General features: G+C 41.6%; 1 protein-coding gene and 1 long non-coding RNA gene across 9 annotated transcripts in view; one reads left to right on the top strand and one right to left on the bottom strand.

Annotated features, from left to right (window-relative positions):
* Window positions 1-23,502, bottom strand: LOC129327476 (uncharacterized). Its single transcript, XR_008596831.1, has 3 exons — window positions 23,423-23,502; window positions 6,708-6,779; window positions 1-432 (listed from the first exon to the last, which is right to left on the bottom strand). It is a non-coding gene; the product is annotated as an uncharacterized LOC129327476 (long non-coding RNA).
* Window positions 23,407-27,430, top strand: part of LOC129327475 (core histone macro-H2A.1) — a 55,485-nt gene continuing 51,461 nt past the window's right edge. For 5 of the 8 annotated variants that reach the window (XR_008596830.1, XR_008596829.1, XR_008596828.1 and 2 more), the window contains exon 1: window positions 24,101-24,154. The gene's annotated coding sequence lies outside the window, so the exon portion shown is untranslated. Of the gene's footprint in view, window positions 23,517-24,100; window positions 24,155-27,430 lie in introns of those variants that run through there. The other 3 variants (XM_054976164.1, XM_054976163.1, XM_054976165.1) reach the window with 3 other exon arrangements.

Genomic DNA, 27,430 nt, shown 5'->3' with positions numbered 1-27,430 from the left:
TTGTCTGGACATGTATATTGCCAATGTCCCTCGGATGGAAAGGGAACAGAGGCAGTTTGCGCAGAAGTCAGAGACACAAAATCCATTCCTCATCCTGCCCTCGCAGGGGTGAGGTTGAGATACAGGCTGCCTTGGGGAACTGCTCCCTGGATTGGACCTGAATGGAAACCGAGGAGGATCACTGGGGGTTGGAATAGCCATGCTCTTTGGTATCCCTGACGAGTTGCAACCTGCCTGCAAGGGAAACAGACACATGTATGGCAAGGGACCCAACCTGTTCCAAGGCCAAGCCCCATCTGCAGCGTTCTAGGAGGGTGTCCATGGTTGGCAGCAGTGACGGCGGCAGCAGTTCCAGTGTCTCAGGTGCAGCCTGCAACCAGATGATGCATGACCCTCTGGTGAGAAAGTGCTCTGCATCAGGGTGGTCTTATCCTGTGAGGGAGAAAGTCAAGGAGCTGAGCACCCTCCATCAACAGGGAGTTAAGAACACCCAATCAACCTGACCTGTGGCCACACTTCCTCCTCTGCTAGGAGAGCCCTGGCTGAGGGAGTCTGAACAGAACCCTCAAATGGGTAGCTGGCACACACACACCCATGGCTGCATCAGGAGCAGTTTCCTGGGCAACTCTCTTTGCAGCAGGAAGGCACTGCCACCACCAGTTAAAAGTGAATTGGCAGAAATGAAAAAGGGAATGGAAGCAACACAGCAAAAAGTTAACGTGGTGGAGAAGGTGATGGAGAATCTCTCAGACACGCAACAGACAGATATGAGGACGATGAGGGGCAGAATGGCTATTGCAGAGAGCAAGTATATGGAAAAGCAGCTAAGGTTTCGCGGTTTGCCGGAGATGGAGGGAAAGACAGCTCAAGAGCAAATTGCTGAAGTGTTAGCTGGATACCTGGGGAAGGAAGAAGAAGAAATCGTGGCTATCCTAGATGTGGTGTATCGTATAAACTCAAGATTTGCGGCCCAGAGGAAGTTACCAAGAGACGTGATTGTGCAATTTACAACCAGAAATATGAAAGAAATGATTGTGAGCAAGCAATTTCAAGACCCATTGGAGGTTGATGGCAAGACGGTGATTATTATGAAGGAGTTACCTAGATCGGTGTTGCTTGATCGGAAAAAATATAAAGCCTTAGTCCAAATTTTGAAGGACATGAAAATAAGGTACAGATGGGAATTACCGGAAGGGCTGGCATTTGAGTTTGGAGGAGTGAAAAAGCGCATCAGATCTGAATTTGAAATGGAAAAGTTTATGAGGGACAATGAAAAGGACTTACCAGCAACAAGGCTATGAATATGGAATGTAAGGTTATATCTTGGAATGTAAATGGACTTAATTCACCCAATAAGAGAAAAAGTACTTTTCATTGGCTATTAAAACAGAAATGTGATATTGTTTGTTTACAAGAGACTCATATTAGAAAACAGGATGTAAAATATCTAAAACTGAGCAAATTGGGCACTCATTTTGCAGCGGCCACAAAAAAGAAAAAAAGGGGAGTGGTCTTGTATATTAGAGAGGAGCTGCAGCCAAAGTTAGTGTTTAAGGACCCAGAAGCTAGATTTTTAGCGGTGGAATGTACATGGAATTTAAAGAAAGTGCTGGTGATTGGAATCTATGCACCTAATGGAGCAAAAGAAAGCTTCTTTGAGGATTTGAGGAAGCAATTAGATGAACTTTCTCACGACCAGATAATTCTTGCAGGAGACTTCAATGTAGTTACAAATTTGGAGCAGGACAAGAAATCAGCAACTGCACAAAAGAAAAGAGGACTACTACCAAAAACTTTTTTTGCATTAATGCAGCAGGAAACTTTGGAAGATGTATGGAGAATACAGAATCCCAAGGGCAGACAATTCACATTTTTCTCCGCAAGACACTCTACTTTATCACGAATCGACATGATCTGGGCCTCAAAGGACTTAGTGTTATGGACTAAAGAGGTGGAAATAATGCCTATGGTAGGCTCAGATCACAATCCAATTATGTGGAAGTTTGGGAAAAGAACTAAGAGGAAAGGATGGAGAATAAATGAGGACTTGTTGCAAGAGAGAGAAAACTTGGAGATGTTGAGAAGGGAAACTAAGTTCTTCATACAATACAACATGAATCGAGAAGTACCAACCAACAAGGTATGGGATACCTATAAGGCAGTAATTAGAGGCATACTAATGGACTTAAACGGAAGAGCCAGGAAAAAACAAGAGGAGAAGAGACAGGAGATTACAGAGAAAATAAAAGCCAAAGAAATACTACTAAAGAAAAGACCAGGGAAGAAGAAAGTTTACCAAGACATTAAAATTTTACAAGAACAGTTGACAGCAATGAATAATAAAGAACTGGAATGGAATCTGAAGAGAATGAATCAAAAGTCGTTTGAAGGAGCAAATAAACCTGGGAAATATTTGGCATGGCAATTGAAGAAGAGAAAGGAGAAGAAGACAATAAATAAAATATGTGAGGATAATAAAGTATATCTGGAACAGACTGCTATTAGTAGAGCCTTCTACAAATTTTACGCTAAATTGTATAATAAAAAAGAGGTGAATAAAGATTCAATAGCGACATATCTGGGGAAAATGAGGCTCCCAGTGTTCTCGGAAGATTGGAGAAATAAATTGAATAGTGAAGTGACAGAGGAAGAGATAAGGAAGGCAATACAGTCAACAAATCTGGGTAAGGCGCCAGGGCCTGATGGACTCACAGCTAAATTTTATAAGGTAATGGTCAATGAACTGGTGTCATTCCTAAAAGAAGTGATCGATGGTGTTATGAGAGACCAAAGAATTCCAGATACTTGGAGTGAAGCTAATATATCATTGATCCCTAAAGAAGGACAGGACTTGACTAACGTCAAAAATTATAGACCTATTTCCTTACTTAACAATGACTATAAGATCTTTGCGAAGATCTTAGCGGAAAGAGTAAAAGGATGGCTATCCGAAGTTATTGGGGAAGAACTAGCTGGTTTTTTACCGAATAGACAAATCAGAGACAATTTAAGGACAGTTATAAATGCTATTGAATATTATGATAGGCGTTGTGATAAGGAGGTTGGGTTCTTCTTTGTGGACGCTGAAAAAGCATTTGACAATTTGAACTGGGATTTTATGTTCACCACTATGGAACAGCTACAGTTGGGAGAAAGATTTATCAGAGCAGTAAAAGAAATCTACAGAGTCCAGAGTGCAGCAATTGTGGTGAATGACGAGGTGACTAAGAAATTGACTATAGGCAAAAGTACAAGACAAGGTTGCCCGTTGTCTCCACTGTTGTTTATAATGGTTTTGGAAATTTTGATGATACAGATCCGAGAAGATAATGCAATCCGTGGAATAAAGATAAAAGACTTTTCCTATAAGGTTAGAGCATTTGCAGACGATATAATGTTAATTGTGGAAGATCCAATTGAAAACATGCCAAGGGTAATAGAAAAAATCACAGAATTTGGAGATTTGGCAGGTTTTTTTGTAAACAAAAAGAAGTCAAAGATACTGTGTAAAAATATGACTAAACAAAAACAACAGCAACTTATGGAAATAGACTGTGAAGTAACAAATAAGGTGAAATATTTGGGAATTGAGCTGGCTGCAAAGAATATAGATCTATTCAAGAACAATTATGAGAAATTGTGGACTCAAATAGAGCGAGACTTGATTAAATGGAATAGATTGAATTTGTCATGGTTGGGAAGAATTGCAGCAGTCAAGATGAATGTGCTGCCAAGAGTGATGTTTTTGTTACAGACAATACCAGTTATTCGGGACTCCAAGCAGTTTGAGAAATGGCAGAGAAAGATATCGGACTTTGTTTGGGCAGGCAAAAAGCCTCGAGTGAAAATGAAAGTGTTACAGGACGCGAAAGAGAGAGGCGGAATGCAACTGCCCAACCTAAGACTTTACTATGAGGCAATCTGCTTGGTTTGGCTGAAGGACTGGATGATGCTTAAAAATCGCAAATTGCTGGCCTTAGAGGGATACAAAAAAATATTTGGATGGCATGCATACTTATGGTATGATAAAGTAAAAGCGGACTCTATGTTTGTACACCATTACATTCGGAGAAGCCTCTTCACAATATGGAAAAAGTACAGAGATTACCTACAAGAAGGAATTCCCTCCTGGGTGGTTCCTTATGAAGTGATAGATCCGAGAACTGTTGATAATGAACAACAGTGTCTAACGTATAAGGAGATAACACGAATAGAATTTTCTAAATTAAGAATAAAGACGCAAGAAGAGTTGTCTCCAAACTATGACTGGTTTCAATATAGACAGCTTAGATACCTTTATAAATCGGATTGTGCCAAGGGAGGAGTAAGAATGGAGAATTCGGACTTGGAGGAAGTAATTTTACAAGAAGACAAAAAGGAAATTTCAAAGGTCTATAAAGTATTGTTAAAATGGTATACTGAAGAAGAGGTAGTTAAGGTGCAAATGGTGAAGTGGGCTATAAATTTTAATAAAGAAATAACAATGGAGGCGTGGGAATACTTGTGGAAAAATACTTTGAAAATTACGACATGCACTAACATTAAAGAGAATGTCTATAAAATGATCTATCGTTGGTACCTGACACCAAAGAAAATTGCGCTAGGGAATGTGAACATGTCTAATAAATGCTGGAAATGTAAAAAGCATGAAGGATCTTTGTACCATATGTGGTGGACTTGTGAGGTAGTCAGGCAGTACTGGGGGGAAATAATAAGAGTAATAAGTGAGATTTTACAGTTTCAAGTTAATAAGAACCCAGAACTTCTGCTACTGAACTTGGGAATGGAAGATATTCCAGCACAACATAGGACATTGCTTTTTTACATGACAGCAGCGGCTAGACTTTTGTACGCGCAAAAGTGGAAAGTACAAGAAGTGCCAACTATCGAGGACTGGATTCACAAATTGCTGTACATGGCGGAGATGGATAAACTGACAAGAAAACTAAGAGACCTTGATCCAGGACGGTTTAACACAGATTGGGAGAAGCTGAAACAATATTTGGTGAAAAAATGGGAGGTGGGAGGAGAACTGTGGCAGTTTGAAAATTATTGAAGAAAAACAAAAGAAGAGAGAAGTGACTATACCGGGGGGAGGAGAGTTAAAGAAGAATTACTAAGCAATTATTCTATTTGATTATTCTATACAGTATTAAGTAATAGTTATTATGTGATATATAAGAATAGAAATTAATTAATTAATTATGTTGCTGGCAGATAGGGGTGTAATTGAGAATTAACAGAATTAAAATTTATGAATACAAGAAGGGGGGGAATGAGAAGTAGCATATAGAATATAGGTTAAATTGACTTATGCTGAAGGTATTTTTGGTTATAGCGATTTAGAAATGTGCAGAATATGGGTCAAATTGATTGACTTTATGTTATAAAGATAAGAGATATAAGAGGAAGTAAAGAGTAACATATACAGTATAAGTTAAATTGGTTGACTTATAAATGTATTCATCACTTATGAGTACTCAAGTTATGTATAGGGAGGGATAAATTGTTTGTCCCATATTGATGACATTAGAATGAATAAGTTAGAGTACAGGATATTGAGAATATTACCAGTATTATTACTATTGAATAACATGCCAGGAATGTATTAGTTAGTTGATAAGTGAAGGGAAATTGACTTAGCACTGTGTTATAATAGACTAGCTTAGAAGAGTGTGAAAGTATATGTTTAATTGACAAAATAAGTTGAAATGAGTAGGGGAAGAATAGACAAAGGGTTGGAAAACTGTTGGAAGTCAATAAACGGGGGGGGAAGGGAGGGGGTTAGAACTGGAATATTAAAGTAATTTGATTGTTATAAATGACAAAATATTTCTAATTCCAATAAAAATTAAAAAAAAAAAGAAGGCACTGCCACCACCCCCTCCCCACACCAGCGAACGTCACATGCAGAGGCTGGTGTTTGGGAGGGTTAAGGTGAGGGGGGCAACTGGCACCAATCAGTGAGCCAGGGTAGCCGCCACCCCAGCTTCATATTTGACAGTGCTCCCTCGGCCCCAGTGTACTCATGGCCCTCCACCGTGAGCACCCACTCTCCTGCCTCATGCTCTAAGTCTGCCTGCCTACTTACCTGGGTTCATGTAAGGCATGCCCAGAGGTTTTGTAGAGTGCCTGGGGAGCCGAATGGCCACACGAGAGGATGCTTGGCCACCACGGGGTTGCACACTGATTGGACCCCATAGTAGTTGCCATCCTATGATCAGCCCTGCATGGGCAGGGCTGGGCACAGGGTGAGGGAGCCAAATTCTGCTGTTCAATTGGCACCTATGGGGTATGCTTCCTTTTTTCATGGTGTAACTTTCTGCCACTTCAGAGGGTGTGCCTGGGCCTGCAGTGCCTTTGGGAACCAACTAACTCATGCCCCACTCCCTCGGCCCACCCCCTCCAGTGCTGGCGCTGAGGATTGCATCATTGTTACAACTCCATTTGGCCACCTGACATGGCTGCTGGTGGCGGCTTGGCAGTGGAAGCATGTCTCCAGTGGCCGCCAGTGGAGAGGGGGTTACGCCTGCATAAGTGCAGTTTACACCAACATATGCCTTAGTCCTCTCCCTGTGCCCTTTCCACCACCACCACCCCTTAAGATTGGGCAGCCCATGTGCAATTAAAGAGATGTTTGAACATCATCAGATTGACCTCTCATAATGAAAGAGAAAAATCTTGTTCTTTCTTCATCAAAATATCACCTGATATTTGGACTTTACTTATTTGCTTGTGCCTCGTCCTTCTTCTCTTCACCTGCAGCATGACTGGTTTACCTGCAAGGAGAAAGAAAGCATTATCTTTGCCTCCTTCCCTTTCAGGTACACTGCACTCCCTATCACTGAGGGTAGTGTTGCTATTGGTGTCTGGACTCCGCCACAATCTTCCAGACTGCAAAGATGAGCTACATTTTGAAGGGGGGAAGGCCTCCAACTCTCTTATGAATATACCTGACCAGTACAATCATTCTAGGAGGTCCTGTTTTGGATGCTCCCATCTTCTGAGATTAGGCAGGTGGCAACCTGGGAGAGGGTCTTCTTGGTAGCAGCATCAAAACTCTGTAACTCTGTCCCCATGGAAATGTATCTGTCCCTTTCTGTTGCCATTTTCTGCTAGTGGGTAAAGACCTTTTTTGTTTCATTTAGCATTTATTTATTTGTTTATTTGTTTAATTTATAGCCTGCTCTCCCTTCAAGCAGGCTCAGAGTGGATTCACAACATATAAATGCATATAATAAAAACATATGATAAAACACTAGTAATAATCACATAAAACTGCACTAAAATACTGTGCTAAAACATCTAAGGTGGTCGCATCATACCTCATATCTCAAAACATCTTCAAGGTACATAGGGCAGGGTGGCTAGGATTTACTAGATATAAGTCAGGGAGTATCTCCTTCCCCCTCGTTAGGAGGGGCCAGTTGGGCAGTCTGTCTGCCTCAATTTAAGAGATAGAAAAAGATTTAAGAGAGAAAAAGAGATTACATACTGTGCATTATAAGGACTATCAAGCCTGGCAGAAATCTCCATCTTACAGGACTTGCTGAGAACAGGCCTCCACAGACAGACAGTACCACCAAGTAGGTGCCAGGACCAAAAAAAGCCCTGGCCCTGGTTGAGACAAAGCAAACCTCCCTGGGGCAAGGGATCACCAGTAGCTGTTTGTCTCCTGATTGAAGCAGCCTCTGGGAAATATAGGGTGAGAGATGGTCCCACAGATATGTCAGACCTAGTCTGCTAAGGGCCTTGAAGGTCAAAACCAATACTGGAATCCAGTGCAGCTGGTACAGGACATGTATAATATGTAACCGGAACAGAGTTCCAGTCAAAACACACGCCACTATATTTTGTACCAATTGTAACTTTCAGATCAGGCACAAGGCAGCCCAGCTGAGTGAGTTACAGTAATCTAGCCTGGAAGTGACCAGGCTAGATTACTTACCATTGATTACCATTGATTACTTCTGCTAGGTCACAGGTTGAGAGGTAGGGGGCGAGTTGCCTAGCCTTGCAAAGATAAAAGAATACAGACCTGGCAACTGCCATAACTGGTCCTCCATTGACGAGGAGGTATCCAAGATTACGTCAGTGCTGGTTTAAGTGGTGCCCCATCGAGGGCTGGGAGCTGGATCCCCAAACATGATATCTTGTGACCAGATGCAGGACCTCTGTCTTCACAGGGTTCAGTCAACTCTGTTTTAACCACCCAGTCATAGCCTCCAGAACCCTGTACAGATTATCAGATGCAGCTGTCCATCAACAGATAAAGGAGGGATCAACAGATGAAGGAGGATCATTTCCTCCATGATCCCTCCTTCCTGTCCAATATTTTAATTGTTGTTTTTATGTTTCTGTATGTATTTTAGCTCTGGTTTTAGTTGTTTTAATGATATTATTTTGGGTGGTTTTGAAGATGTTATTGTATTGCAGATGTTTTTTAATTAATTAATTAAATTTTTAAAATAGATAAGGGGATACAGAAAAGGAGAAGGGGGACAAAGATTTAAGAGAGAGAAAAAGATTACACACTGTGCATTATAAGGACTATCAAAATACAATAATTTTTCAAATAAACAACACAAACGTACTTCCTCTCCTCATCCTAGATTATTAAATCAACCTATAATTAGTAATATATATATATTTAAAAATACAATTATACAAATGTATATTTAAAAATACTATTACACCAATGTTTGTTTTTAAACTTATATCTCAGCCTTTATATGTGTGTATATATTTAAAGTATATATCCTAACAGAACTTTGATACTGACTGTAATAACATATTCTATTAGTTATATTATATCTACTGTGTTATATAACATTTTTATCTCTCCTGTATCTCAAATATTTAAAACTTAAAGTGAACAACATCTCTATAACCTCTAATAATCAGTATTGTATATGTTTTAATTTGTTAGCCACCTTAGTGGCCCTTGTGAGGGCAGAAAGCTGGGGTATAAATTTTTAAATATATAAATAAAAAAATAGCCTCTGCCTCTCACCAGTCATTCCGCTGTGCCTGCCCACCAGCGAACAGAAGCTTCTTTCTCCTGCAGGTCTAACAGACTGCCTACCATTAGAAAAATAAAATACATCTACTTGGGCTATGCATTAAAAGACAAAAACATGACCACCACCACCCCCATTCAGGTCAATAGAACCTCAGGTCATCTAAAGAAAATTCCTTCATGTTAACAAGTATGGTGACCAGATCAGTGCATAGCACAGAACCTAACCCTGAATCCAGAAGAACATTTTTGAAATGGAAATCCAGTCTTACTCCAACACTGCAACAATAGATTTTCCATAGACCTAGAAGTCTGTGATCTCATATGAAGAAAAAACTCCCTTTCCCTAAGAGATTAGGTAGTTCTTCTGAGTTCAAACACAAGGAACTGTCACCATCAAGTCTAGTTTTGCCCTGAGCCGCAGCCTTCCTCTGTGGCTGTCTGTCATCCAGCCTAGGCTGAACAATGAATAAAGCTTAGAGGGATAAACTAATGCTTAATCCAATTTGCTTCTTATTATTGAAGCATTATTGCAACTTTGCTCATCATTGTTCATGAACCTGTTGGGAATCCAGTTGATATTTATTGGTTGACAGAGTTAAATTAGAATCCTCCTTATACTAAAGAGGTCTTAAATTCAGTTACAAAATATATAATGAAACTTGTCTAATAACAAACTAAAAATTCCACAGTAAAATAATTCCTCCTTTCTTAAACTTTGGCTACAAAGCAGCAAGACTATGTCCTGTCTTATCACAGATGCAGTTGGTCAAAATCATTGTTAAACATTGTTGTAATTTTACATTTCATGTGAAATAGTACATTCAGAGAACTCAAATGTTGGTTCACATACTTAATATAGGCAAGCAGTGCTGTAGACTGGGAGGACAACACCCCCACACCCCGCTGCCCCGGTTCCCTCTATTCATTCACAACCTCTGCCATGCCATCTTAAGTAACAGAGTTAGTAGTAACAGAGTTAGAGATGCATAGACCAGGGCCAAACAAGATGAAATAAGGATGATTCTCAGATCTCTCTACATCTTTAAAGTCATTTTTAAACAGTTGTAGCAGTTCTATAAGTGAAAGTGTCTTTCTCTGCTGTTATTAGCTTTCACAGAAACAAAAGACAAGCAACTTCCCTTTCATGTGTACAGAAAATGGAGGTGGGGAAATCTGTCTTTAAACAGTCTGTCGGATCAATCTCCAGTTTTTAAACCAAGCTGGAAGAAAAAGGCTTCAAACACTGGGGGATAGGGCAGGAGGGAAGGTGGCATGGTATAGCCCGATCCTGTCATATCTCAGAAGCTAACTAAGGTCAATATTTGGATGGTGTCAGGTGCCTAGCATCACCTGTCATGCTCAGACTCAGTCCTGCCTATGACTGTGATTGTGGTTTAATAATTCCTGTACTTCATGTTATGACTCAATTGCTTGACCTGTCAAAAGCTGTTAACCTTACTTCTAGGACCCGCGATGGGAAAGTACGAAAGGGGAGTGTTTACTCTTGGTGTTATCTGTCTAGGGGGAAGGGCCTTGGAAGTTAACCATGCTTTTGAACCTATAATTGCTTGATATTTTCATATAACCATTATTCCTGGCAAATAGGGCATAAGTGTATGATACTAGCAGCTTATCAATAAAATACTACTCAAAGTGAAGTCCTTCTTCGAGAGTTGCTCAGCATCCTAACAGATTGCCAGGAATAATGGTTAACCCTAGTAAACCTGCAAAAAGGGACCCATATCAGAGTTAGAGCCTTGATTGACTCTAGGTGCAGCCAAGATTTAATAGCCCCTGCTTTAGTAACTGGGTTGGGACTTGACCTGATGAAGCTTCCAGAGCCATTTGCATGAGCAAATGGACGGATCCCTCATGAAAGGGGCATCCCTCAATTATGAGACTGAGTTAACACCAGTGGGGATGGAGAGTCACTGGGAGGAGAGCTTTTGTAGTAAGCCCTACTGTGAAGTTCCCAGTGGTGCTGGGGGTCCGTTGGCTGTATGTTCCACTGTATGTATGGATCATGACCCATACATACAGTGGAAGATGGGCTAACTGTGTTTCCCAGCAGAAGAGTGTCAGAAACACGTGTGAGACTTGAAGTCCCCCCCACCCAATGCCTGAAACTGTGTGTCTCACAAGGGAGGAAATTGAAGAAATCCCCCGAGTATCAAGATTTGAGTATGTGTTTGAGGAAGAGGAGGCTGATGAACTCCCCCCTCACCAGGCCACAGACTGTGTGATTGAGCTGATCCCCAGGCAAGCCCTTCCCAAGGGAAAGCTGTATTCAATGAAAGGGTAGAGGTTTGCTCCCCTCACACTACCCCAGTCCTGTTTCGCAAAAAGAAAGATGAGAGCTTGCCTCTCTGCATGGACTACAGAGGATCAATGCAGTTTCCATGTCGAATGCTTACCCCCCTCCCCATCATTTGAGACCTACTTGGAGTGGTGGCTAAGGGGAAAATCTTTACCAAGCTGGATCTTACAGGTGCTTATTTCTGGGTGCGTATTAGGAAGGGGGATGAGTGGAAGACCACTTTTAACACCCTTTTGTGACAGTTTGAATACCTAGTCATGCCATTTGGCCTCCAAGGGGCACCTGGAGTCTTCATGAATCTGATTAACGAGGTTTTGCATAAATACCTATACAAAGAGGTGGTTATTTATCTTGGTGACGTGTTGATTTATGACTCACATGTGAAGCTGGTCTGGGAAGGTTTGAGCACCCTTTATAAGAACAGGCTGCATGCTAAATTATCTAAGTGTGAGTTTCACAAAGAAGAGTTGGACTTTCTGGGTTATAGAGTCTCCAGGAAGGGTCTTGGAATGGACCCGCTAAAGTCTGAGATGTATTAGGGTGGGAAGCCCCCAAAATGAGGTGTCAGTTACAATCATTCTTGGGCTTTGCAAACTTCTACAGATCGTTCATTAAGAATTTTGCCCAGACTGAACTGCCATTAACTGATCTGTTGAAAACTAAAGGAAAAGAACCTGAAAGGGTGAAACAAAGTACTAAAAATACCTGGACTGATGAGTGCCAACAGGCTTTCGAGAGATTAAAAGCTCTATTTACTTCTGAACCCATTCTGAGACACCCCAATGAGAATAAAAATTCACTGTGAAAGTAGATGCCAGTCACGTGATGATGGGAGGAGTGATCCTACAAGAGGACTCAGAAAGGAAACTGCACCCCTGCACTTATGTCTCCCGAAAGTTTTCAAAGACTGAGAGACACTGGTCAGTATGGGACAAGGAAGTGGCAGCCATCAAACTGGCACTTTCCACTTGGCATCACTGGTTGGAGGGAGCTAAGGTACCTTCTGAAGTGTGGACTGATCATAAAAAACTAGAGGCTCTTTGGTTGCCTTAAAGCTGAGAGTGAAGCAGCTGCAGTAGGTGGCGTTCTTCGCAAAGTTTCAGTTCACACTCAAGCACCTCTCAGGGAAATCAGACTTTCTTGCTGACGCTCTGTCCTGCCTCCCACAACATGAAAGTCAGAGGGAAGATGTTATTGACACTATATTCACACCAGCCCTATTGGGAGGGGCAGTAATGACATGACAGCCAGCACACAAGCTCCACTCTGCCTCATCCAACCCCTGGCTGGATAAGGTTAAAGTGGAACTGGAAAAGTAGGGGGAAGGAACTTTGCATGAATCCGTTGTGAAGGGGGAGGATAGGTGTTGGTACAGAAATGGTAAACTGTATGTTCCAGAAGCCCTTCATGTGGAGGTCTTGGAGAAATGCCATGATAACAAATTGGCAGGTCACTTCGGATTTGTAAAGACTTTACATTTAGCCTAGAGGCAGTTTTGGTGGCCGGATAAGAGAAAAGACATTTCCCAATATGTGACCACTTGCCAAGTCTGCTTAATGGAAAAGAAGAGTGGGGGGAAACCCCTGAGTTGATACAGCCATTGGAAACTCACCCCCCTCGTCCTTGGTCTATGCAAGGGCAAAACTATGATCCTTGTGGTTGTGAATTTATTTTATAAGCAGCTCTAAACTCCCCACAGCTCTAAACTCCCCACAGCAAAGAAACTGGCTAATCTCTTCATGCAAAATGTGGTTCATTTACACTTTTTTCCAAATAAAATAATTTTAGGCAGGGGCAGCCAGTTCGTTGCCAACTTCTGGAGGGAGCTTATGAAAGTGACAGGGATTGAGCAGGGGCTTAGCTCTGGGTATCATCCAGAAACTGATGGACAAACAGAATGTACAAATCAGATATTAGAGCAATTCCTGAGGTGCTATATTAACTATCAACAAGATGACTGGGTCGATTTCCTGCCATACGCAGAGTATTGCTACAACAACAGTGTGCACAGCTCCATTGGAGCCTCCCCATCCCAAACTTTGGGGGAAAACCGATGCCATTGGTGGATTCTGGGTCTAAAGTGGAGGGGGGGGGAGTTGAAGGACTGGTGACCTAAAATTGTAACTCAATGGGAACGGGTGAGGCAAATTCTCTAGAACTGGTGAGGCAAATTCTAGAGAAAGCCAAACTGGATTATAAGAGTCAGGCAGACAAGAAATGGTGTCCCCCCCCCCTGTGGAATCTGAAACCAGGAGATGCTGTCTGTCTCCACAAAAAACCTGAAGGGAGAGCAGTCAAGTAAAAAGCCGGGTTGGAAATGCCTCAGGCCTTTTAAAGTAACACGTCTGATTAATGATGTAACTGTGGAACTTGATTTGCCTAAAAATCTAAAAAAGGTGCACCCTGTGTTCCACTTTAGCCTCCTCAAGAGATATCCTGGACCAGACAAGTGGCACCCAGAGCTGGCAACCCCCCGTCTGATTTTGGTTGAAGGGCAACCCCATCAGGAGGTCAAATTGATCCTGGACTCTAAGTGGAATAGGGGGGTTTATACTACCTGATTCAATGGAAACATTTTTCAAAAAGCCAAGCTGAGTGGGTTAAATCTACTGATGCTCGGGCTGGCAAATTGTATCTGGCCTTCCATAAAAAATATCCTGAGAAACTGGGGGGAGTTGAGTTTCAGGGGTGCAGGATGTCAGGTGCCTGGCATCACATGCTCATACTCTGTCTTGCCTGTGCCTGTGATTGTGGTTTAATGATTTCTGTACTTCATGTTATGACTCAGTTGCTTGACCTGTCAAAAGCTGTTAACCTTACTTCTAGGACCCGTGATGGGAAAGTATGCAAGGGGAGTGTTTACTCTCGGTGTTATCTGTCTACTCATTTGAACCTCTTGCCTTAGCCTGGGAAAGACACTGGCATGACCTTAGAAACCCTCATTCATCCATCCTATTCCTTTCCTGCCTAACTGCGTTCCCAATGCCTGCTAGATGACATTAGACTGTGCTTTTGAACCTATAATTGCTTGATTTTCATATAACCATTATTCCTGGCAAAGACGGCGTAAGTGTATGATACTAGCAGCTTATCAATAGAGAACTTTTACCACTCAAAGTGAAGTCCGTATTCAAGAGCTGCTTAGCATCCTTACAAATGGGAGACCACCAAGGAAGACTCTGCCGAGGAAGTTACTTGGAAACCACCTCTGCTTCTCACTTGCCTTGAAAGCCACTTCTTAGGATCATCACAAATCAGTTGTGACTTGATGGCACTTTACACATACAAATACATAGAGCATAGGGAATGGTTTAGTATCATGCATCCATGGACTCATCACTGAAGATCCGCTTATCATATATCATTTGTGCCCACTGGCTTCCTTGAGCTGCCAAAGCCCTTCTTCTGTCAATTAAAAATCAAATAAAATGATGATATAAACCAAGTTATACCCTTCTAAACCCATTGACTTCAATGGGCTTAGAAGAATCTAACTTTGTTTAGGACTGACCCACTTACCCAAAATCTGTCAAGTAGAATTTCTTGAGTAAGGAGTACAATCCCTGAGAATTTGAAACCAATAGAAATGGATAAAAATGGAATAAAGAAAAAGAGCATGTATAATTATGATCATAAAGGAGAAAAACAAAAAAGAATAAAACTAAAATGAGCAAACGAAAAAGAAAGTGTGCATTTGACCTCTTAGTTTAGTAGCATGGTTTATAACTGTGTTTGCTTTACGTTCCTTCCCACTCTTTATTTGCTAACAGGCTAAAAAGGAGGGCAGGTCTCTCTCTACATTTCTTCGAGTTTCACTGATTTTGTGAAAACAAGACTCCTTGCAGCATATCACAAAATTCCTTCCCTTATCAATTATAAAATAAATCCTCAACTGAGGCATCTTTTTCCACAGTGGAAAGTTATGGATGAATGTGAGAAACATACTGAATCTGCAACAATTAAAGATAAAAAGTTAGTGTCGCAAAATCATTACCCTTTCTGCTCTGCAGGATCATGCATGAAAAAAAACCCCAATATCTATGTGGAATTTTACTGTCATCTTGCCTAAAGTATGTTATTTGACAGAAATAAGCACAAACCCATTGGGGAGTCTAGACACCTGTTCAGATGACCCACTGCCATTCTACTCACATGCATCTGACCAAGCAGGCTCTGGTTCATGCTCAATCCATTAGTCCTTAAAGGGCTCCAAACTTTCCCCTTGATCTTTTTTTATTATTATTTTTTCTTTTATTGTTGTAACATATATACATAGTCATACACTGAACCGTATACAGCTATTTTTACCCCTTCCCCCCCACCCCCCATTATGTCTTCATATCTTTAACCATGTGCACAAATTCTTCATTCGGGTTTGAATGCTTGGGTTGGCTTCCCCCCTTTCCACCCAGTGCCTATAACAGGTCCATTTACTTATAATCTTTTGACGTTTATCCTCCCATGTCTCATCAGCAGTTATCTGTACAAATATATCCGCTTGTACACCTTCAAAGACATAATCGTTCCATTTTTCCATTGTCCATTTGTTCTTATCCTTCCATCCCAATGCTATTACAGCCATTCCGGCTAAAATCATGATTTTACATAAATCTTGCGTATTTCTATCTACTCTTTTATTTCCCAATATTCCAGAGACAAGCAAATCCCTATTAACCTCTATATTCACTTGAAATAAATCAGAAATTACCCTTATAATCTTTTGCCAGTATTCCTTGACAACATTACACTCCTACCACATATGAGCATATATGCCTACTTCTTGGCCACAGTGCCAGCATTTAGGGCTCATTCCTTTAACTATATACGACATCTGAGCCAGTGTTCTATACCATTTCCATATACATTTCCTGGCCAATTCTTTATCTTTATCCCTTTTAATTTTATTTATACCTTCCATTATTTCTTGAATCGTTTCCTGATGAGATAAACCTTCTTGCTACCATTTATTCTGTATTATTCTTATCATCCTTTCCTTTTCTCTTATCATTAATTTATATAACGCCCCTGCTAGCCCTTTCTCTTTTATTTGTCTTTTACTTAGTATATCATCCATTTCTGTTTTTACCCCAATTATCTCCTCCACTTTTTCAGATTTAATTAACTCGTATAATCCATGCACCTCCAACCAGTATTGTTTTCCTATTTTCTCCAGCACGTTATTTTTTGCCACTAAAGTCCCACCTTCAAACATATCTTTTAATCTATTAAATCCAAATTCTTCTAATTTCTTCCACCCGCCGGTGTCTGTATAATCCTTATTTATATATCTTAATGGAGTCCACTTTGAAAGACCCGGCATGCATTTCCTATACCATCTTTTCCAAATACTTAATGTCGTTTTCCTTGGGCCAATCGCCTTCTTATAAGCCATCTGAACATCCCTATTAAAGATCCCCTCTCTTCCTATTCTATTATTTATCTCATTCTCCATCCTAACCCATTTAACTCTATCCTTATACCCAATCTCTATTAAATATTTCAATTGAAACGCCTCATAATACAACTTCAAATTTGGTATCCCCCATCCCATCTCCTCCTGTGATGCATAATTTACTATATCTGGAGTTCTAGCCCTTTTGCCTCCAAAAACCCAGTTCTTAAGCACCTTATTCCAGGTTTTAAACCAATTTGTCCTTATCGGAAGCGCAATTACTTGAAATAAATATAATAGTTTGGGCACCAGAAACATCTTAACTGCCCTAACCTTACTTAAGATAGACAAGTTCTTATTTTTCCAAGCTCTCATATCTTTCTTAACCTTCCTCCATACTTCTTTATAATTCACATCTGGAATCCTGGCAACATTTTTAATAATATTCACTCCCAAGTATTTAATTTTTTTCTCCTAGAGTCCATCCTTGTCATTTTTTACTATTTCCTTCCTTTCCTCTCTGATTACATCCCAAAATAAAATTTCAGACTTGTCCATATTAACTCCCAATCCAGACTCCTCTTTGAAATCCTTCAAGATAATAAAAAGTTCTCTTACTCCCTCCAGTGGGTTTACCAGTATTAGTAAAATATCATCTGCATCCATATTTATTTTAATTTCCTCCTTACCCTTTTTATATCCTTGTATCCTTACTGAATTTCTTATCCTATCCACCAGGTACTCCATTCCCATCACAAAAAGTGGTGGTGAGAGTGGGCAACCTTGTTTAACGCCTCTTTGTATATTGAATTGTTCAGAGACTCCATCATTCACCCTTACCACTGCCTTCCCCTCTATATAATTCTTGAACCGCCCTCACAAAGTTTTCTCCTATTCCTGTCTTCGTCATAATATTCCATAAAAACTTATGCCTTATAGTATCGAAGGCCTTATATACATCTAATTTCAGTAAAGCCAATTTCCCTTTTGTTAATACGTTTAACACATTTCGTATAGGGTGCCCTATATATCTTCCGCTTATGAATCCATATTGGTCTTCTTTGATTATTTTCAGCAGAACCTTTTCCAAGCGTTTTGCCAAAATCTTTGTAAATATTTTATAGTCTGAATTCAGTAAGCTGATTGGTCTATATGAACCCACCTCTGTAGGGTCCGTCTGTGGTTTTCCTATCACTACTATCTCCGCTAATTTCCACGTCTCTGGAGCCCTTCTAAAATATTATTAAATACTTTTTTTCATTTCTGGGCCAATAATATCAATTGTTTCTTTATAAAAATCCATAGTAAACCCATCTAATTCCGGGGACTTCTTTCTCTTAAATGTTCTTACTGCCTCTTCAATTTCCTCCAAAGAAATTTCTTCATTTAACACTAGTCTATCATCTTCCTCAACCTTGGTTTCCAAACTTACTTTATTAATGCTTTTATTTTCCTCTTTATATAATGTTTGGTAAAATTCTGCAAATTCCTTCCTTATTTCTTTAGAGCTTTCTGTAAGTATTTTCCTTTTAGTCCTAATAGCTTTTACTCTCTGTTTATCCCTTCTTTTCTTTAACTAATTTGCTAATCTCTTAGTAGATCTTATTGACGTTCTCTGAAAATCATTCTTAATCATATTATCTCTCTTCCAAATTGTAAACCAGTCTAACTCATCCAATTCTTGTTTTAATTTTCTTAACTGCCCCTGTCTACTTCTTAAATATTTGCTTTGCTGCTGTTGTTGGAGTGTTTCAATTTCTTTAATTTTCTTCTGCCTTCCCAGATACCATTCCTTCTTAATAAGTTTCTCTGTCATTATACAATGCCCTCTTATAACCACTTTAAATGCATCCCACACTATCGGGATCTCTCCCGTACCACTGTTCTCTTTAAAGTACCAGCTACTTTGTTTTCTGATATATTCCCTATCCCTATCTTTACCCATTATTAAGTTATTGTATCTCCATCTTCTACTTTGTTCTCCCCCTTCACATCCTAGCTCCACAAACAATGGCACATGATCTGAAATCCATATTCCTAAAGTCTGGGCTCTCTTAATCTGAACTTCCTTCCTGTTTGTAATTAACAAATAGTCTATATATGTATAAGTCTTATGTCTATTAGAAAAGAAAGCGGGTTTAGTACCAGTGTTACCCATCTCAAAAGCATCTTTTAATCCCCATTTATTCAACTAAAGAGAATGATCTGTCTTTAGACTCCAATTAAAATCTCCAGTAACAATTATATTTTCCCCCTCAACAAAGGCCTGTAATTTATCCAAAGTCTTCCTTATAATTTTTTTTTGCCCTTTATTTGGTCCATAAATGCTAGCCACTGTAAAGATCTTCTGCATTGTTTTAATTTTTAGAAACACATATCTACCATCATTATCTTTCTTCTGCTTCAAAACCTCCAAATTAAGATTTTTATTACATAATATAGCCACGCCTCTGGCCTTATTCGTTGCTTTCAACTCTATTTTTAATCCCCAGTGTTGGGAGGTCAGCAAAGGTTTATTATTTACTTTAGCTCTATGCGTCTCCTGAAGACATAATAAATCAACTTTCATTTTCCTTGCCAGCTCCAAAACCCTATAATGCTTAGTGTCTGAAGTCAACCCGTTCACATTGAGAGACAAAACTTTTAAAGTACTATCCATCATCCCATTCTAAGTTCATTCCTTGAATTCCTCCATGCACATATGTTTTCAACTGATTTGTAACACTTACTTTCCCCCTCCCCCTTCCCACCTGAGACTCGGGTGGAGATCTCGGCAATCTCTGTCTCATGGTAACCTTGGAGGCCCACATTCCTCCCCCTTTCCTCTTGGAACCCTTGAAAATACCACACCTTATCTTAACCAAAAAGCCTGTTTTATATATCACCGTGTATGCTTTTGCTTCTCACTTATTACTACCCCCCCCAGTTCCTTTCTTTTTTTCCCTCCTTCTCTTGCACTGAAGATTCTCCCTGCTCATTTTGTACGTCCTCTTCCACACTTGAGAGCTCTTGCTCACTCTGTTCTTGCGCTCCAACGCCCAAGTCTGCCAACATTTTCCTTGCTTCTTCTGGGTCCCGAGCCGAATGTTTCCTACCGTCTCTGAACACCAACAGAGTTGCTGGGTATACCCAGGAGAAGAGAATTGTGTCATTAAACAAAGCTTGCACAAATTGCTGCATACTTCTTCTGGCTTGTAACGTCTCCTGGGAGAGATCCTGTCGCACTATAACCTTTCGTTCTTTAAACTGAAGGTCTGTCTTCTTCCGCAAAGATTTATAAATCTGATCTCTTATCTTCTCTCTTGCAAATGCCACTATAGTGTCTCTGGGCGCTCCAGCCCCTCTCCTTGGTGTAACTAACCGGTGTGCTCTCTCTATTTCATCTTGCTTAATCCGTATTCCTTGCTCCTTGAGCCAGTTCAACATGACTTCTTCCAAGTCCTTATTCTGAATATCTTCTGTAACTTTCCCCTTGAATGATCGATCGATTGATTGATCTGGTTCATGCTCAATCCATTAGTCCTTAAAGGGCTCCAAACTTTCCCCTTGATCAATCAATCAATTGATTGATTGATTGCCTTTCTCACTGAGACTCAAGGTGGATTACACAATAAAAGTCAATACGAGCTGGGGCATTCAATAAATAATGCAATAGGCTATGCAAATGCAAATTTGCACCAATCTGAAAACAAGGAGAAATCCAGTACAGAGCTAAAACAATGCTGAAACAGAGAATAAGCAGTTAAACCTAACATTAAAAGTGCAGAAACTGCTCAGCAGGAACATACTTACAGCAACAGACAGTACACTGTAGTATAGTCTATAGTCCGTTACCCTTTACCAATGCATCTCTTTGAACCATTTCCTCACAGTATAGCCCTGCTATCTGTATAAATAAGCCCACCTGAATAATTCAGTTTTGCAGTTTGCGGAAAGCCAGGAGAATGGGAGCTGTCCTAATCTCATCAGGCAGGCCATTCCATAAGGTAGGGCCACAACAGCAAATGTGCATGTACAGAAAGTTGATTTTGCCCATTTACAAGGCCTTGTCCAGATGAGTGAAACTGCAATGGTGGAACATAGGGAGAGAGGCTGTTCTGCAGATATGAGGGATGAAGGGTCATGAAGGGCCTTGTATGTGATAGCCAATACCTTGAATTGAGTCCAGTAACTCAATTGGGAAGCCAATGGAGTGACTACAGAATGGGAGTAATATGTATGCTTTGCCTCAATCCCAATAATAATCAAGCAGCAATGTTCTGAACCAACTGGAGTCTCCAGGTTGACTTTGAGGAGAGACCTATGTAGAGTGCATTCTAGTAGTCTAGCCTCAATGCTACTGTGGCATGGATCCAGGTGGCCATATTGGCTGTGTCAAGGTATAGGGCCATTTTCCAAGCTTGACTCTGCTGGAAGAAGACCTTTTTGGCATCTGCTTTAACTTGCTTCCCTAACAGCAATGCTGGATCCAGTATATCCCCTAAGCTCTAAACCAAGTCTGCAAGGGTCAACAGAACCCTATTGAAAGTGAGGAGGACACTGTCCTTCAAGATCTCTGCTTTCCTGACCAGCATCACTCCCATCTTGGCTGGGTTCAGTTTCAGTATGTTTGCTTTTAACTGTTTGACCACAGCTGTCAGGCAGTGACTCAAGATCTCTATTGCATCACCAGGGGATTTGGATAGCAAAATATAGAACTAGGTGTCATCTGCATATTGATGATTTCTAATTCCATAGCTTTTACATAAAGGTTGAATAAAATGGGAAATAAGATTGTTCCCTGTGGAACCCTGAAAGGCAATCCCACATTTGAAGATAGTTGGTCTCCAACAGCAACCCTTTGAGTCCATTCCATGAGGAATGGTTTAAACCAGTCCAAGATACATTCCCTGTTATCCAAGAGTTGATCTGCTACTGCTCTCTCAATCACTTTGCTGAGAAATGGCAGATTAGAGACTGACCAATTATTGGCCACATTAAATGATACATATTCAATGCATTTACCACATGGGGGCTGTAAGGAGTGATGAAAATATGTGGGGTTCTGGTCAACTTCAGCGTCCACCCACACAAGGAGGCAAATTTTACCGTGACCTCAACACACTGAACTTCTAAATACTCCTCTTATCACATAGACACGTGCCAGACATTTGCAGGTGCATCCCTGCAATGAGTTCACAAAAGGCCAATGCAGGGTTAGGCAATGATTTGTATTGATCGGTACTAAGAAATTGATTTTGTAACTCTTGCATTGGCAAGAAAATATGGATTAAACAAATAAGAGCTGTGGTGGTGGGAACATATGGAAGGTTTTGTATGAAAGTCTCTCAAGTAGTTTAAAGAGAAATCTCTCTTCTTCTTGTTCTGCAGTGGTCCCTGACGAAGTGCATTCCGGAGACCAACTCTCGGGACGTTGGGCTGCAAGCTCAACATCCCTACTGCAGATTCTCCTGCCCGGGAGTTGGTCTCCGGAACGCTATTCGTCAGGGACCACTGCAGAACAAGAAGAAGAGAGATTTCTCTTTAAACTACTTGAGAGACTTTCTTTGGACTGCAAACTCTTGGGGGAGTTTATGTTGTTGGGTTTGTGCATTCTTGTTGTTTATGAATTGCTAAAATGTAAAGCACTTAGCACTTTGTAGTCACAAGAGTAACATTGTGTATTGAGTAATTCACTAAGAATTGTTGGTCTGTACACCATTCTGCTGTGGGTTTTCGTTTATACATTCCTAATTACCACACGGAGTTGCCCTTCTTATACCTAGATAGCCTAGGTGGCAAAAAGTATGATCTTAAACCCACTGACTTCACGGTTGCCAACTTTGGGGTGGAAAATTCCTGGCGATTTTAGGGATACAGCCTGAGGGTAGGGTTGAGGAGGGGAGGAACCCCAGCAGGGTATGATGTCATAGACTCCAACTCTGAAAGCAACAGTTTAATCCAGGGAAACTGATCTCTGTCATCTGAAATTTCAGGCCCCACCTGGAAGCTGGCAACCCTGATTGGGTGTAGCTCTGTTTAGAAAGGCTCTGGTTGAGTGAAGCGCTGCCTTGCGTTTAGAGCATCTGCTGACTCTAACTCAGGAAAGCTCATGCTAGAAAAGTTAGCCTTTAAGATGCCTCTGGACTTCTGTTTTATTTCGCTGGGGGTACAGCACACACAGGTCTATGTTCACGACCTGAAGGTAACTGGCTGGCCATTATCGAAAGCGGAATGCCGAAGTAGATCGTGCAGGGGAGACGGGCCTTTGGACCGATTCGCAAAGGTACTGTTTCCCTCCCCTCATCGCAACCCCGTCCGACACAAGACAGCAAGAGCTAGCTGTGGCTAAACGCAGCCGCATTGTTTGAGTTAAGACTCCCCCGGCAGTGTTTGAGTTAAGACTCCCCCGGCAGTGTTTGAGTTAAGACTCCCCCGGCAGTGAGGGAAGGCTGTGCTTTGCTTGTGGGCAGCAGGAGGCGGAAGAGACGCGAACACATGAAGAGAACGGCGGGGGGAGCCATTTGGCCGGGCCAGGGAAATGTCTTCGGCGACAGCGGGGGCCAAGACGCTGCAGGCTTCGCGCCGCCCGAGCGGTGGGTGTGTGACAAGCCGCAGGCCCGTGCACCGAGAAGGAGGGGATGTGACGAGCGCTTCGCTGTGCATTGTGGGACATCACACACACACACACACACACACACGCACTGCTTACTTGTTCCCGTTCACAGAGCGGCTGAGCTAAGCAGGGACTGAGAGACGTAGGGAGACATATTGCTGCCGCCGCCGCCGCCGCTGGAAGTGACCGTGTAAGTGACTGGCATCCTGGTCTTCCCCAGGGACTCCGTGCTGCGCGAAGCGTGGCCGGGCGCCGCGGTTATGCATTGCACAATGCCGCCTTTGCCTTGTCATGTTTCGAAGGCGGGGTGGGGGAACGGCTGGATTGCCTCTCTCCTCCCCCCTGCAAGACTTGAAGTGGCCCTCGGGCTGCAGCGGTAGCACCTGACGTCTGTCTAGCGGTCAAGTTCAGCTCCTGAAAGAAAGGGCTTCAGCTCGACTCTGTGGGGCTTGCCGGGCGGGGGACGGAGGTGGGGGCAAAAAAGAGGAGAGCGCGCGCTCGGGGCTGAATCGAGAGGGTTGGAGGAAAGCTGAGTGCTTCTCTTAAGGAAAGCGGGAGATCAAGCCGCCGCCCCCTTCAAGCCGCGGTGTCAGTTTGCCTTGATTTTGTTAGCCTCGACCAGGAGGTCTAGTCCTGGCTTTGGAAAGAGGCCAGTGGATTCTAAGAATGCCTGCTCGTTGCATCAGGAGATCACAAGCCGGGGTTGCTTTTGCTCTAGCCCTCGCTTCCCTCCCTCCACCCCCTTTCCGCTTCGGGTCATTGGGCACGAGAAGATAATATTCCGAGACTGCCAAAAGAATAGCTGGGAAGCGGCGGAGGACATATTTGGTACGTTTCACTTCCACATGACCGCGGCCCAAAGTTGCTTGTTTGCACATGGGGAAGGGCTTTAACCTCAAGGGCGCCTTCAAGCCATAACTCAAAGAGGCGACTGCTGCTTTACTGCGCGCTGTAGGAATGAAACGCTACACTGAGCTTGGGCACCACACGGGGTCTTGTGGTGTTGCGCCTCTTGGTTTAGCCCGCCTCCTGCAGTGGGTGTCTCTTGTAGACGGCTGCAGGGAATTAAGGAAGAAGTCCTGAAAAGCAGTAGGTGGGTAATGCATAATAGAATAAAGCAAATGCATCCAGCGCCCGATCGCTGGTCTTGCAAGATACAGGCCGCTTCCATAGGCCCAGTCTTGTTCACTTCAGTGAAACGAGTTCATTTACTCTCAAGTGGCCCGTTGATTTTAGTCAGACTGCTGTTGAGTACATGAATGCTGTTGCTGCACTGCTGCCTGAGTCTTGTCTTGAATGCATGCTAGTGTACAGTTTTGCATCTGTGTTTCTGACAGGCCCATGCAATGAAGTGTTTCTTTGCTGGAGGAAACATGTTTCTCTTTTGTATCTGTAACTATCCGGGACAAATTGTGACTGTAGCACAAATCAGAAATATATCCATTTAAGCACTTGTAGAGCTTGGGGTTTCACAGAGTATTCAAGTTATACTAGTTTATCTTGATTAGTCCGTCTGCCCAAAGTGTTGCTTTTTCTGCCTGTGATTATTATGAGGCTGCCACTTAGCAACAGGTGCACAGGGATTGCTAAATTCATAAGGGTTTGAGAAGAACCAATCAAAAAACAAATAAGCCTGTAATTAGTGAATTAACAACTGAGGTCACATATAAATGAGATGTTACATTTAAGCATAAACAAAACAACTGTATTTTGACTTAGTGTCCAAACATTGATTGGATGTTTTGTTTTAATGTAAGGTGGGGGGGGGAGAAAGGAATTTAAGTTGCTCACTGTTTCCATGTACTTTAAAAACGTTTTAGCTTGATACACATGTCCTAATTCTGCCCTGGATTTATGCTAGTGTAATTGAGAACAGAATTTGAACCAGTGACATTATACATTGGAAAGTACAGCTCAAGGGTTCCTAACTTTAGCACAAAGTAATGCATACACTATTGATTAGAAAATATATCAAACTTTTATAGAGTCATAGGAATATAATGTGCACTTTTGGAATGCTTCCAGTGCCATAAAATAAATTGTATTGAATAAAGGGAAATTACTTGAGATGAAACAGTATTATTTCCAGTAATAAATTACAGAGGCATCTTACATTGGCATTTTTTATCAGAGGAAGTAAAGTTCTGCAGTATAAAATGCCTTCTAACCTATAACCGGTACTTACAATTAGTAGGGAGAAATCAGGGGAAATGTATTCAGTTTGCATAATTAATTCTGATTACATTTTTTAACAGTCTGTGAGTTTCTGAGAGAAACCACAGTAAAAGAAAGTGACAGATATAGTATAATTAGGTGCAGTAGTCCTGTCCATGAATGCATGGACCTGCCTTCTACGGAATTAAAATCTTAGTCTGTCAGAGTAATCATTATCTACTCGTGACTGGCAGCATCTCTCCAGGATATCAGGCCGAGACCTTTCTCATCACCTACTACCTTGTTCTTTTAAGTGGAGATGGTGTGGATTGAACCTGGGACCTTCTGCATGCAAAGCAGATTACCACTGGGAAGATTTACCATGCCACTGAGCCATAGTTCCTCCCTCACAATTACTGGAGTCCCTCCCAAGGCTTCCTTTCATTGGTTGATGACACTGCATATATTTTTATTTGCTTTTAATTTTTAAGCATAAACTTTTTGGTCTCCAACCCCTTTGTTCTAAGAAGGGGTAGTGTTGCACCACCTCCACTCACCTAAGCCCTCTTGTGTCCTTTTCTCTGTGCTCCATCCCCCTCTGCCTGTTTCCTTGCTGTGCTCAATCCATTGTGCTGTTCTGCCACCCTAGGCTTCCTCTGTTCATTCCTCTACTCTCTACTCCAAGAAGACAGGAAAGAATGGGCATTGGTCACTAGCTCTTTTCTATGTTTACAAACAACTTCAAGAAGGCAGCTTTGTGCTAAATGGGGCTATATTTTGAAGGAGTGATTTCTCCCTTTCTGATGCCATAATAAAAATGCTAGAAGAACAGTTTGATGTGTGACTTCCAGAACATAGCCCTCTGCTGTAAATTCTCCACGTGACACTGGAGTGTCATGATTGGCTCTCCAGATGTGTGTTTTGGGCTCTAAAAAAACCAGCCATATGGTTGCCTGGCATGAACGGGCTGCATGTCATTGGAATGGGGCTTTATCTCCCCCCCCCCCACACACACAGCATTCCGTGATCAAAAATAGTCCCCAGTCATTCAGCTTTCAGCCCTGGAAGGGAAAAAAGACAGGAACCCAATGTGTTAGAAAGGCAATTTCAAGTAGATAAACAGTCTGGGGGAGACACATTTCCTCTCCTTCAGCATCACACTGGGTTTGGATCCCCACTCAGCCATGAGCCTTATTGAGTGACTTTGGGCTGGTGACACTCCCTCACCCAAGTCAAAGTGAAATAATCCCATGTGTGCCACTCTGAGTTCTTTTAAAATAAATTAATAAAATACACTTTTATTTGAAAGGTATCTTGACTATTCTATCTTAACCCCCAGGTCCAATGGTACGGAGGAGAAGGTGATGAAAAAATAAGAAATAGCTCTAGTTTTTGTCAGCATTTATCAAGTCCCAGGAGATCATTATCTAGAGACAATATCCCATTGATACAATGTTATATTTATTTATTTCGTTTGTACCCTGCTTTTCTCTCCAGTGGGGATCCAAAGCAGCTTACATCATTTTCGTCTCCTCCATTTTATGCTCACAATAACCCTGCAAGGTAGGGTAGGCTGAGAAAGTGTGGCTGGCCTAAGATCACCCAGCAAACTTCCATGGCAGAACAGGGATTTGAATATATAGCTGGAGTCCCTGTGTTATCATGCATATGTACAGTCATCTTGTAAGAAACAAACCATTAGCTCATACCTGATTAGTGTGAATGCTGATTGCTCTGCTGAAACAAAGTCAACATCTGATTGTCTATTAATAGCCTGTTACTGGCTTTGGCCCTCTTACCAAGCATTAGCTTTACTCTTACCAAATGTTATTCTGAAACTAGCCTGGCCACTGTGAAATGTGTGAACCAGCCCATCCACTGACACAAGTACAATGAACTCCTCCACATACAACTTTCTGGCAGTGGTTTTGGTGGTCAGGGATAGGGACT

This window comes from Eublepharis macularius, chromosome 4 (assembly GCF_028583425.1).
Source record: "Eublepharis macularius isolate TG4126 chromosome 4, MPM_Emac_v1.0, whole genome shotgun sequence".
NCBI lineage: Eukaryota > Metazoa > Chordata > Lepidosauria > Squamata > Eublepharidae > Eublepharis > Eublepharis macularius.
This window is presented reverse-complemented; position numbering and strand designations above follow the sequence as displayed.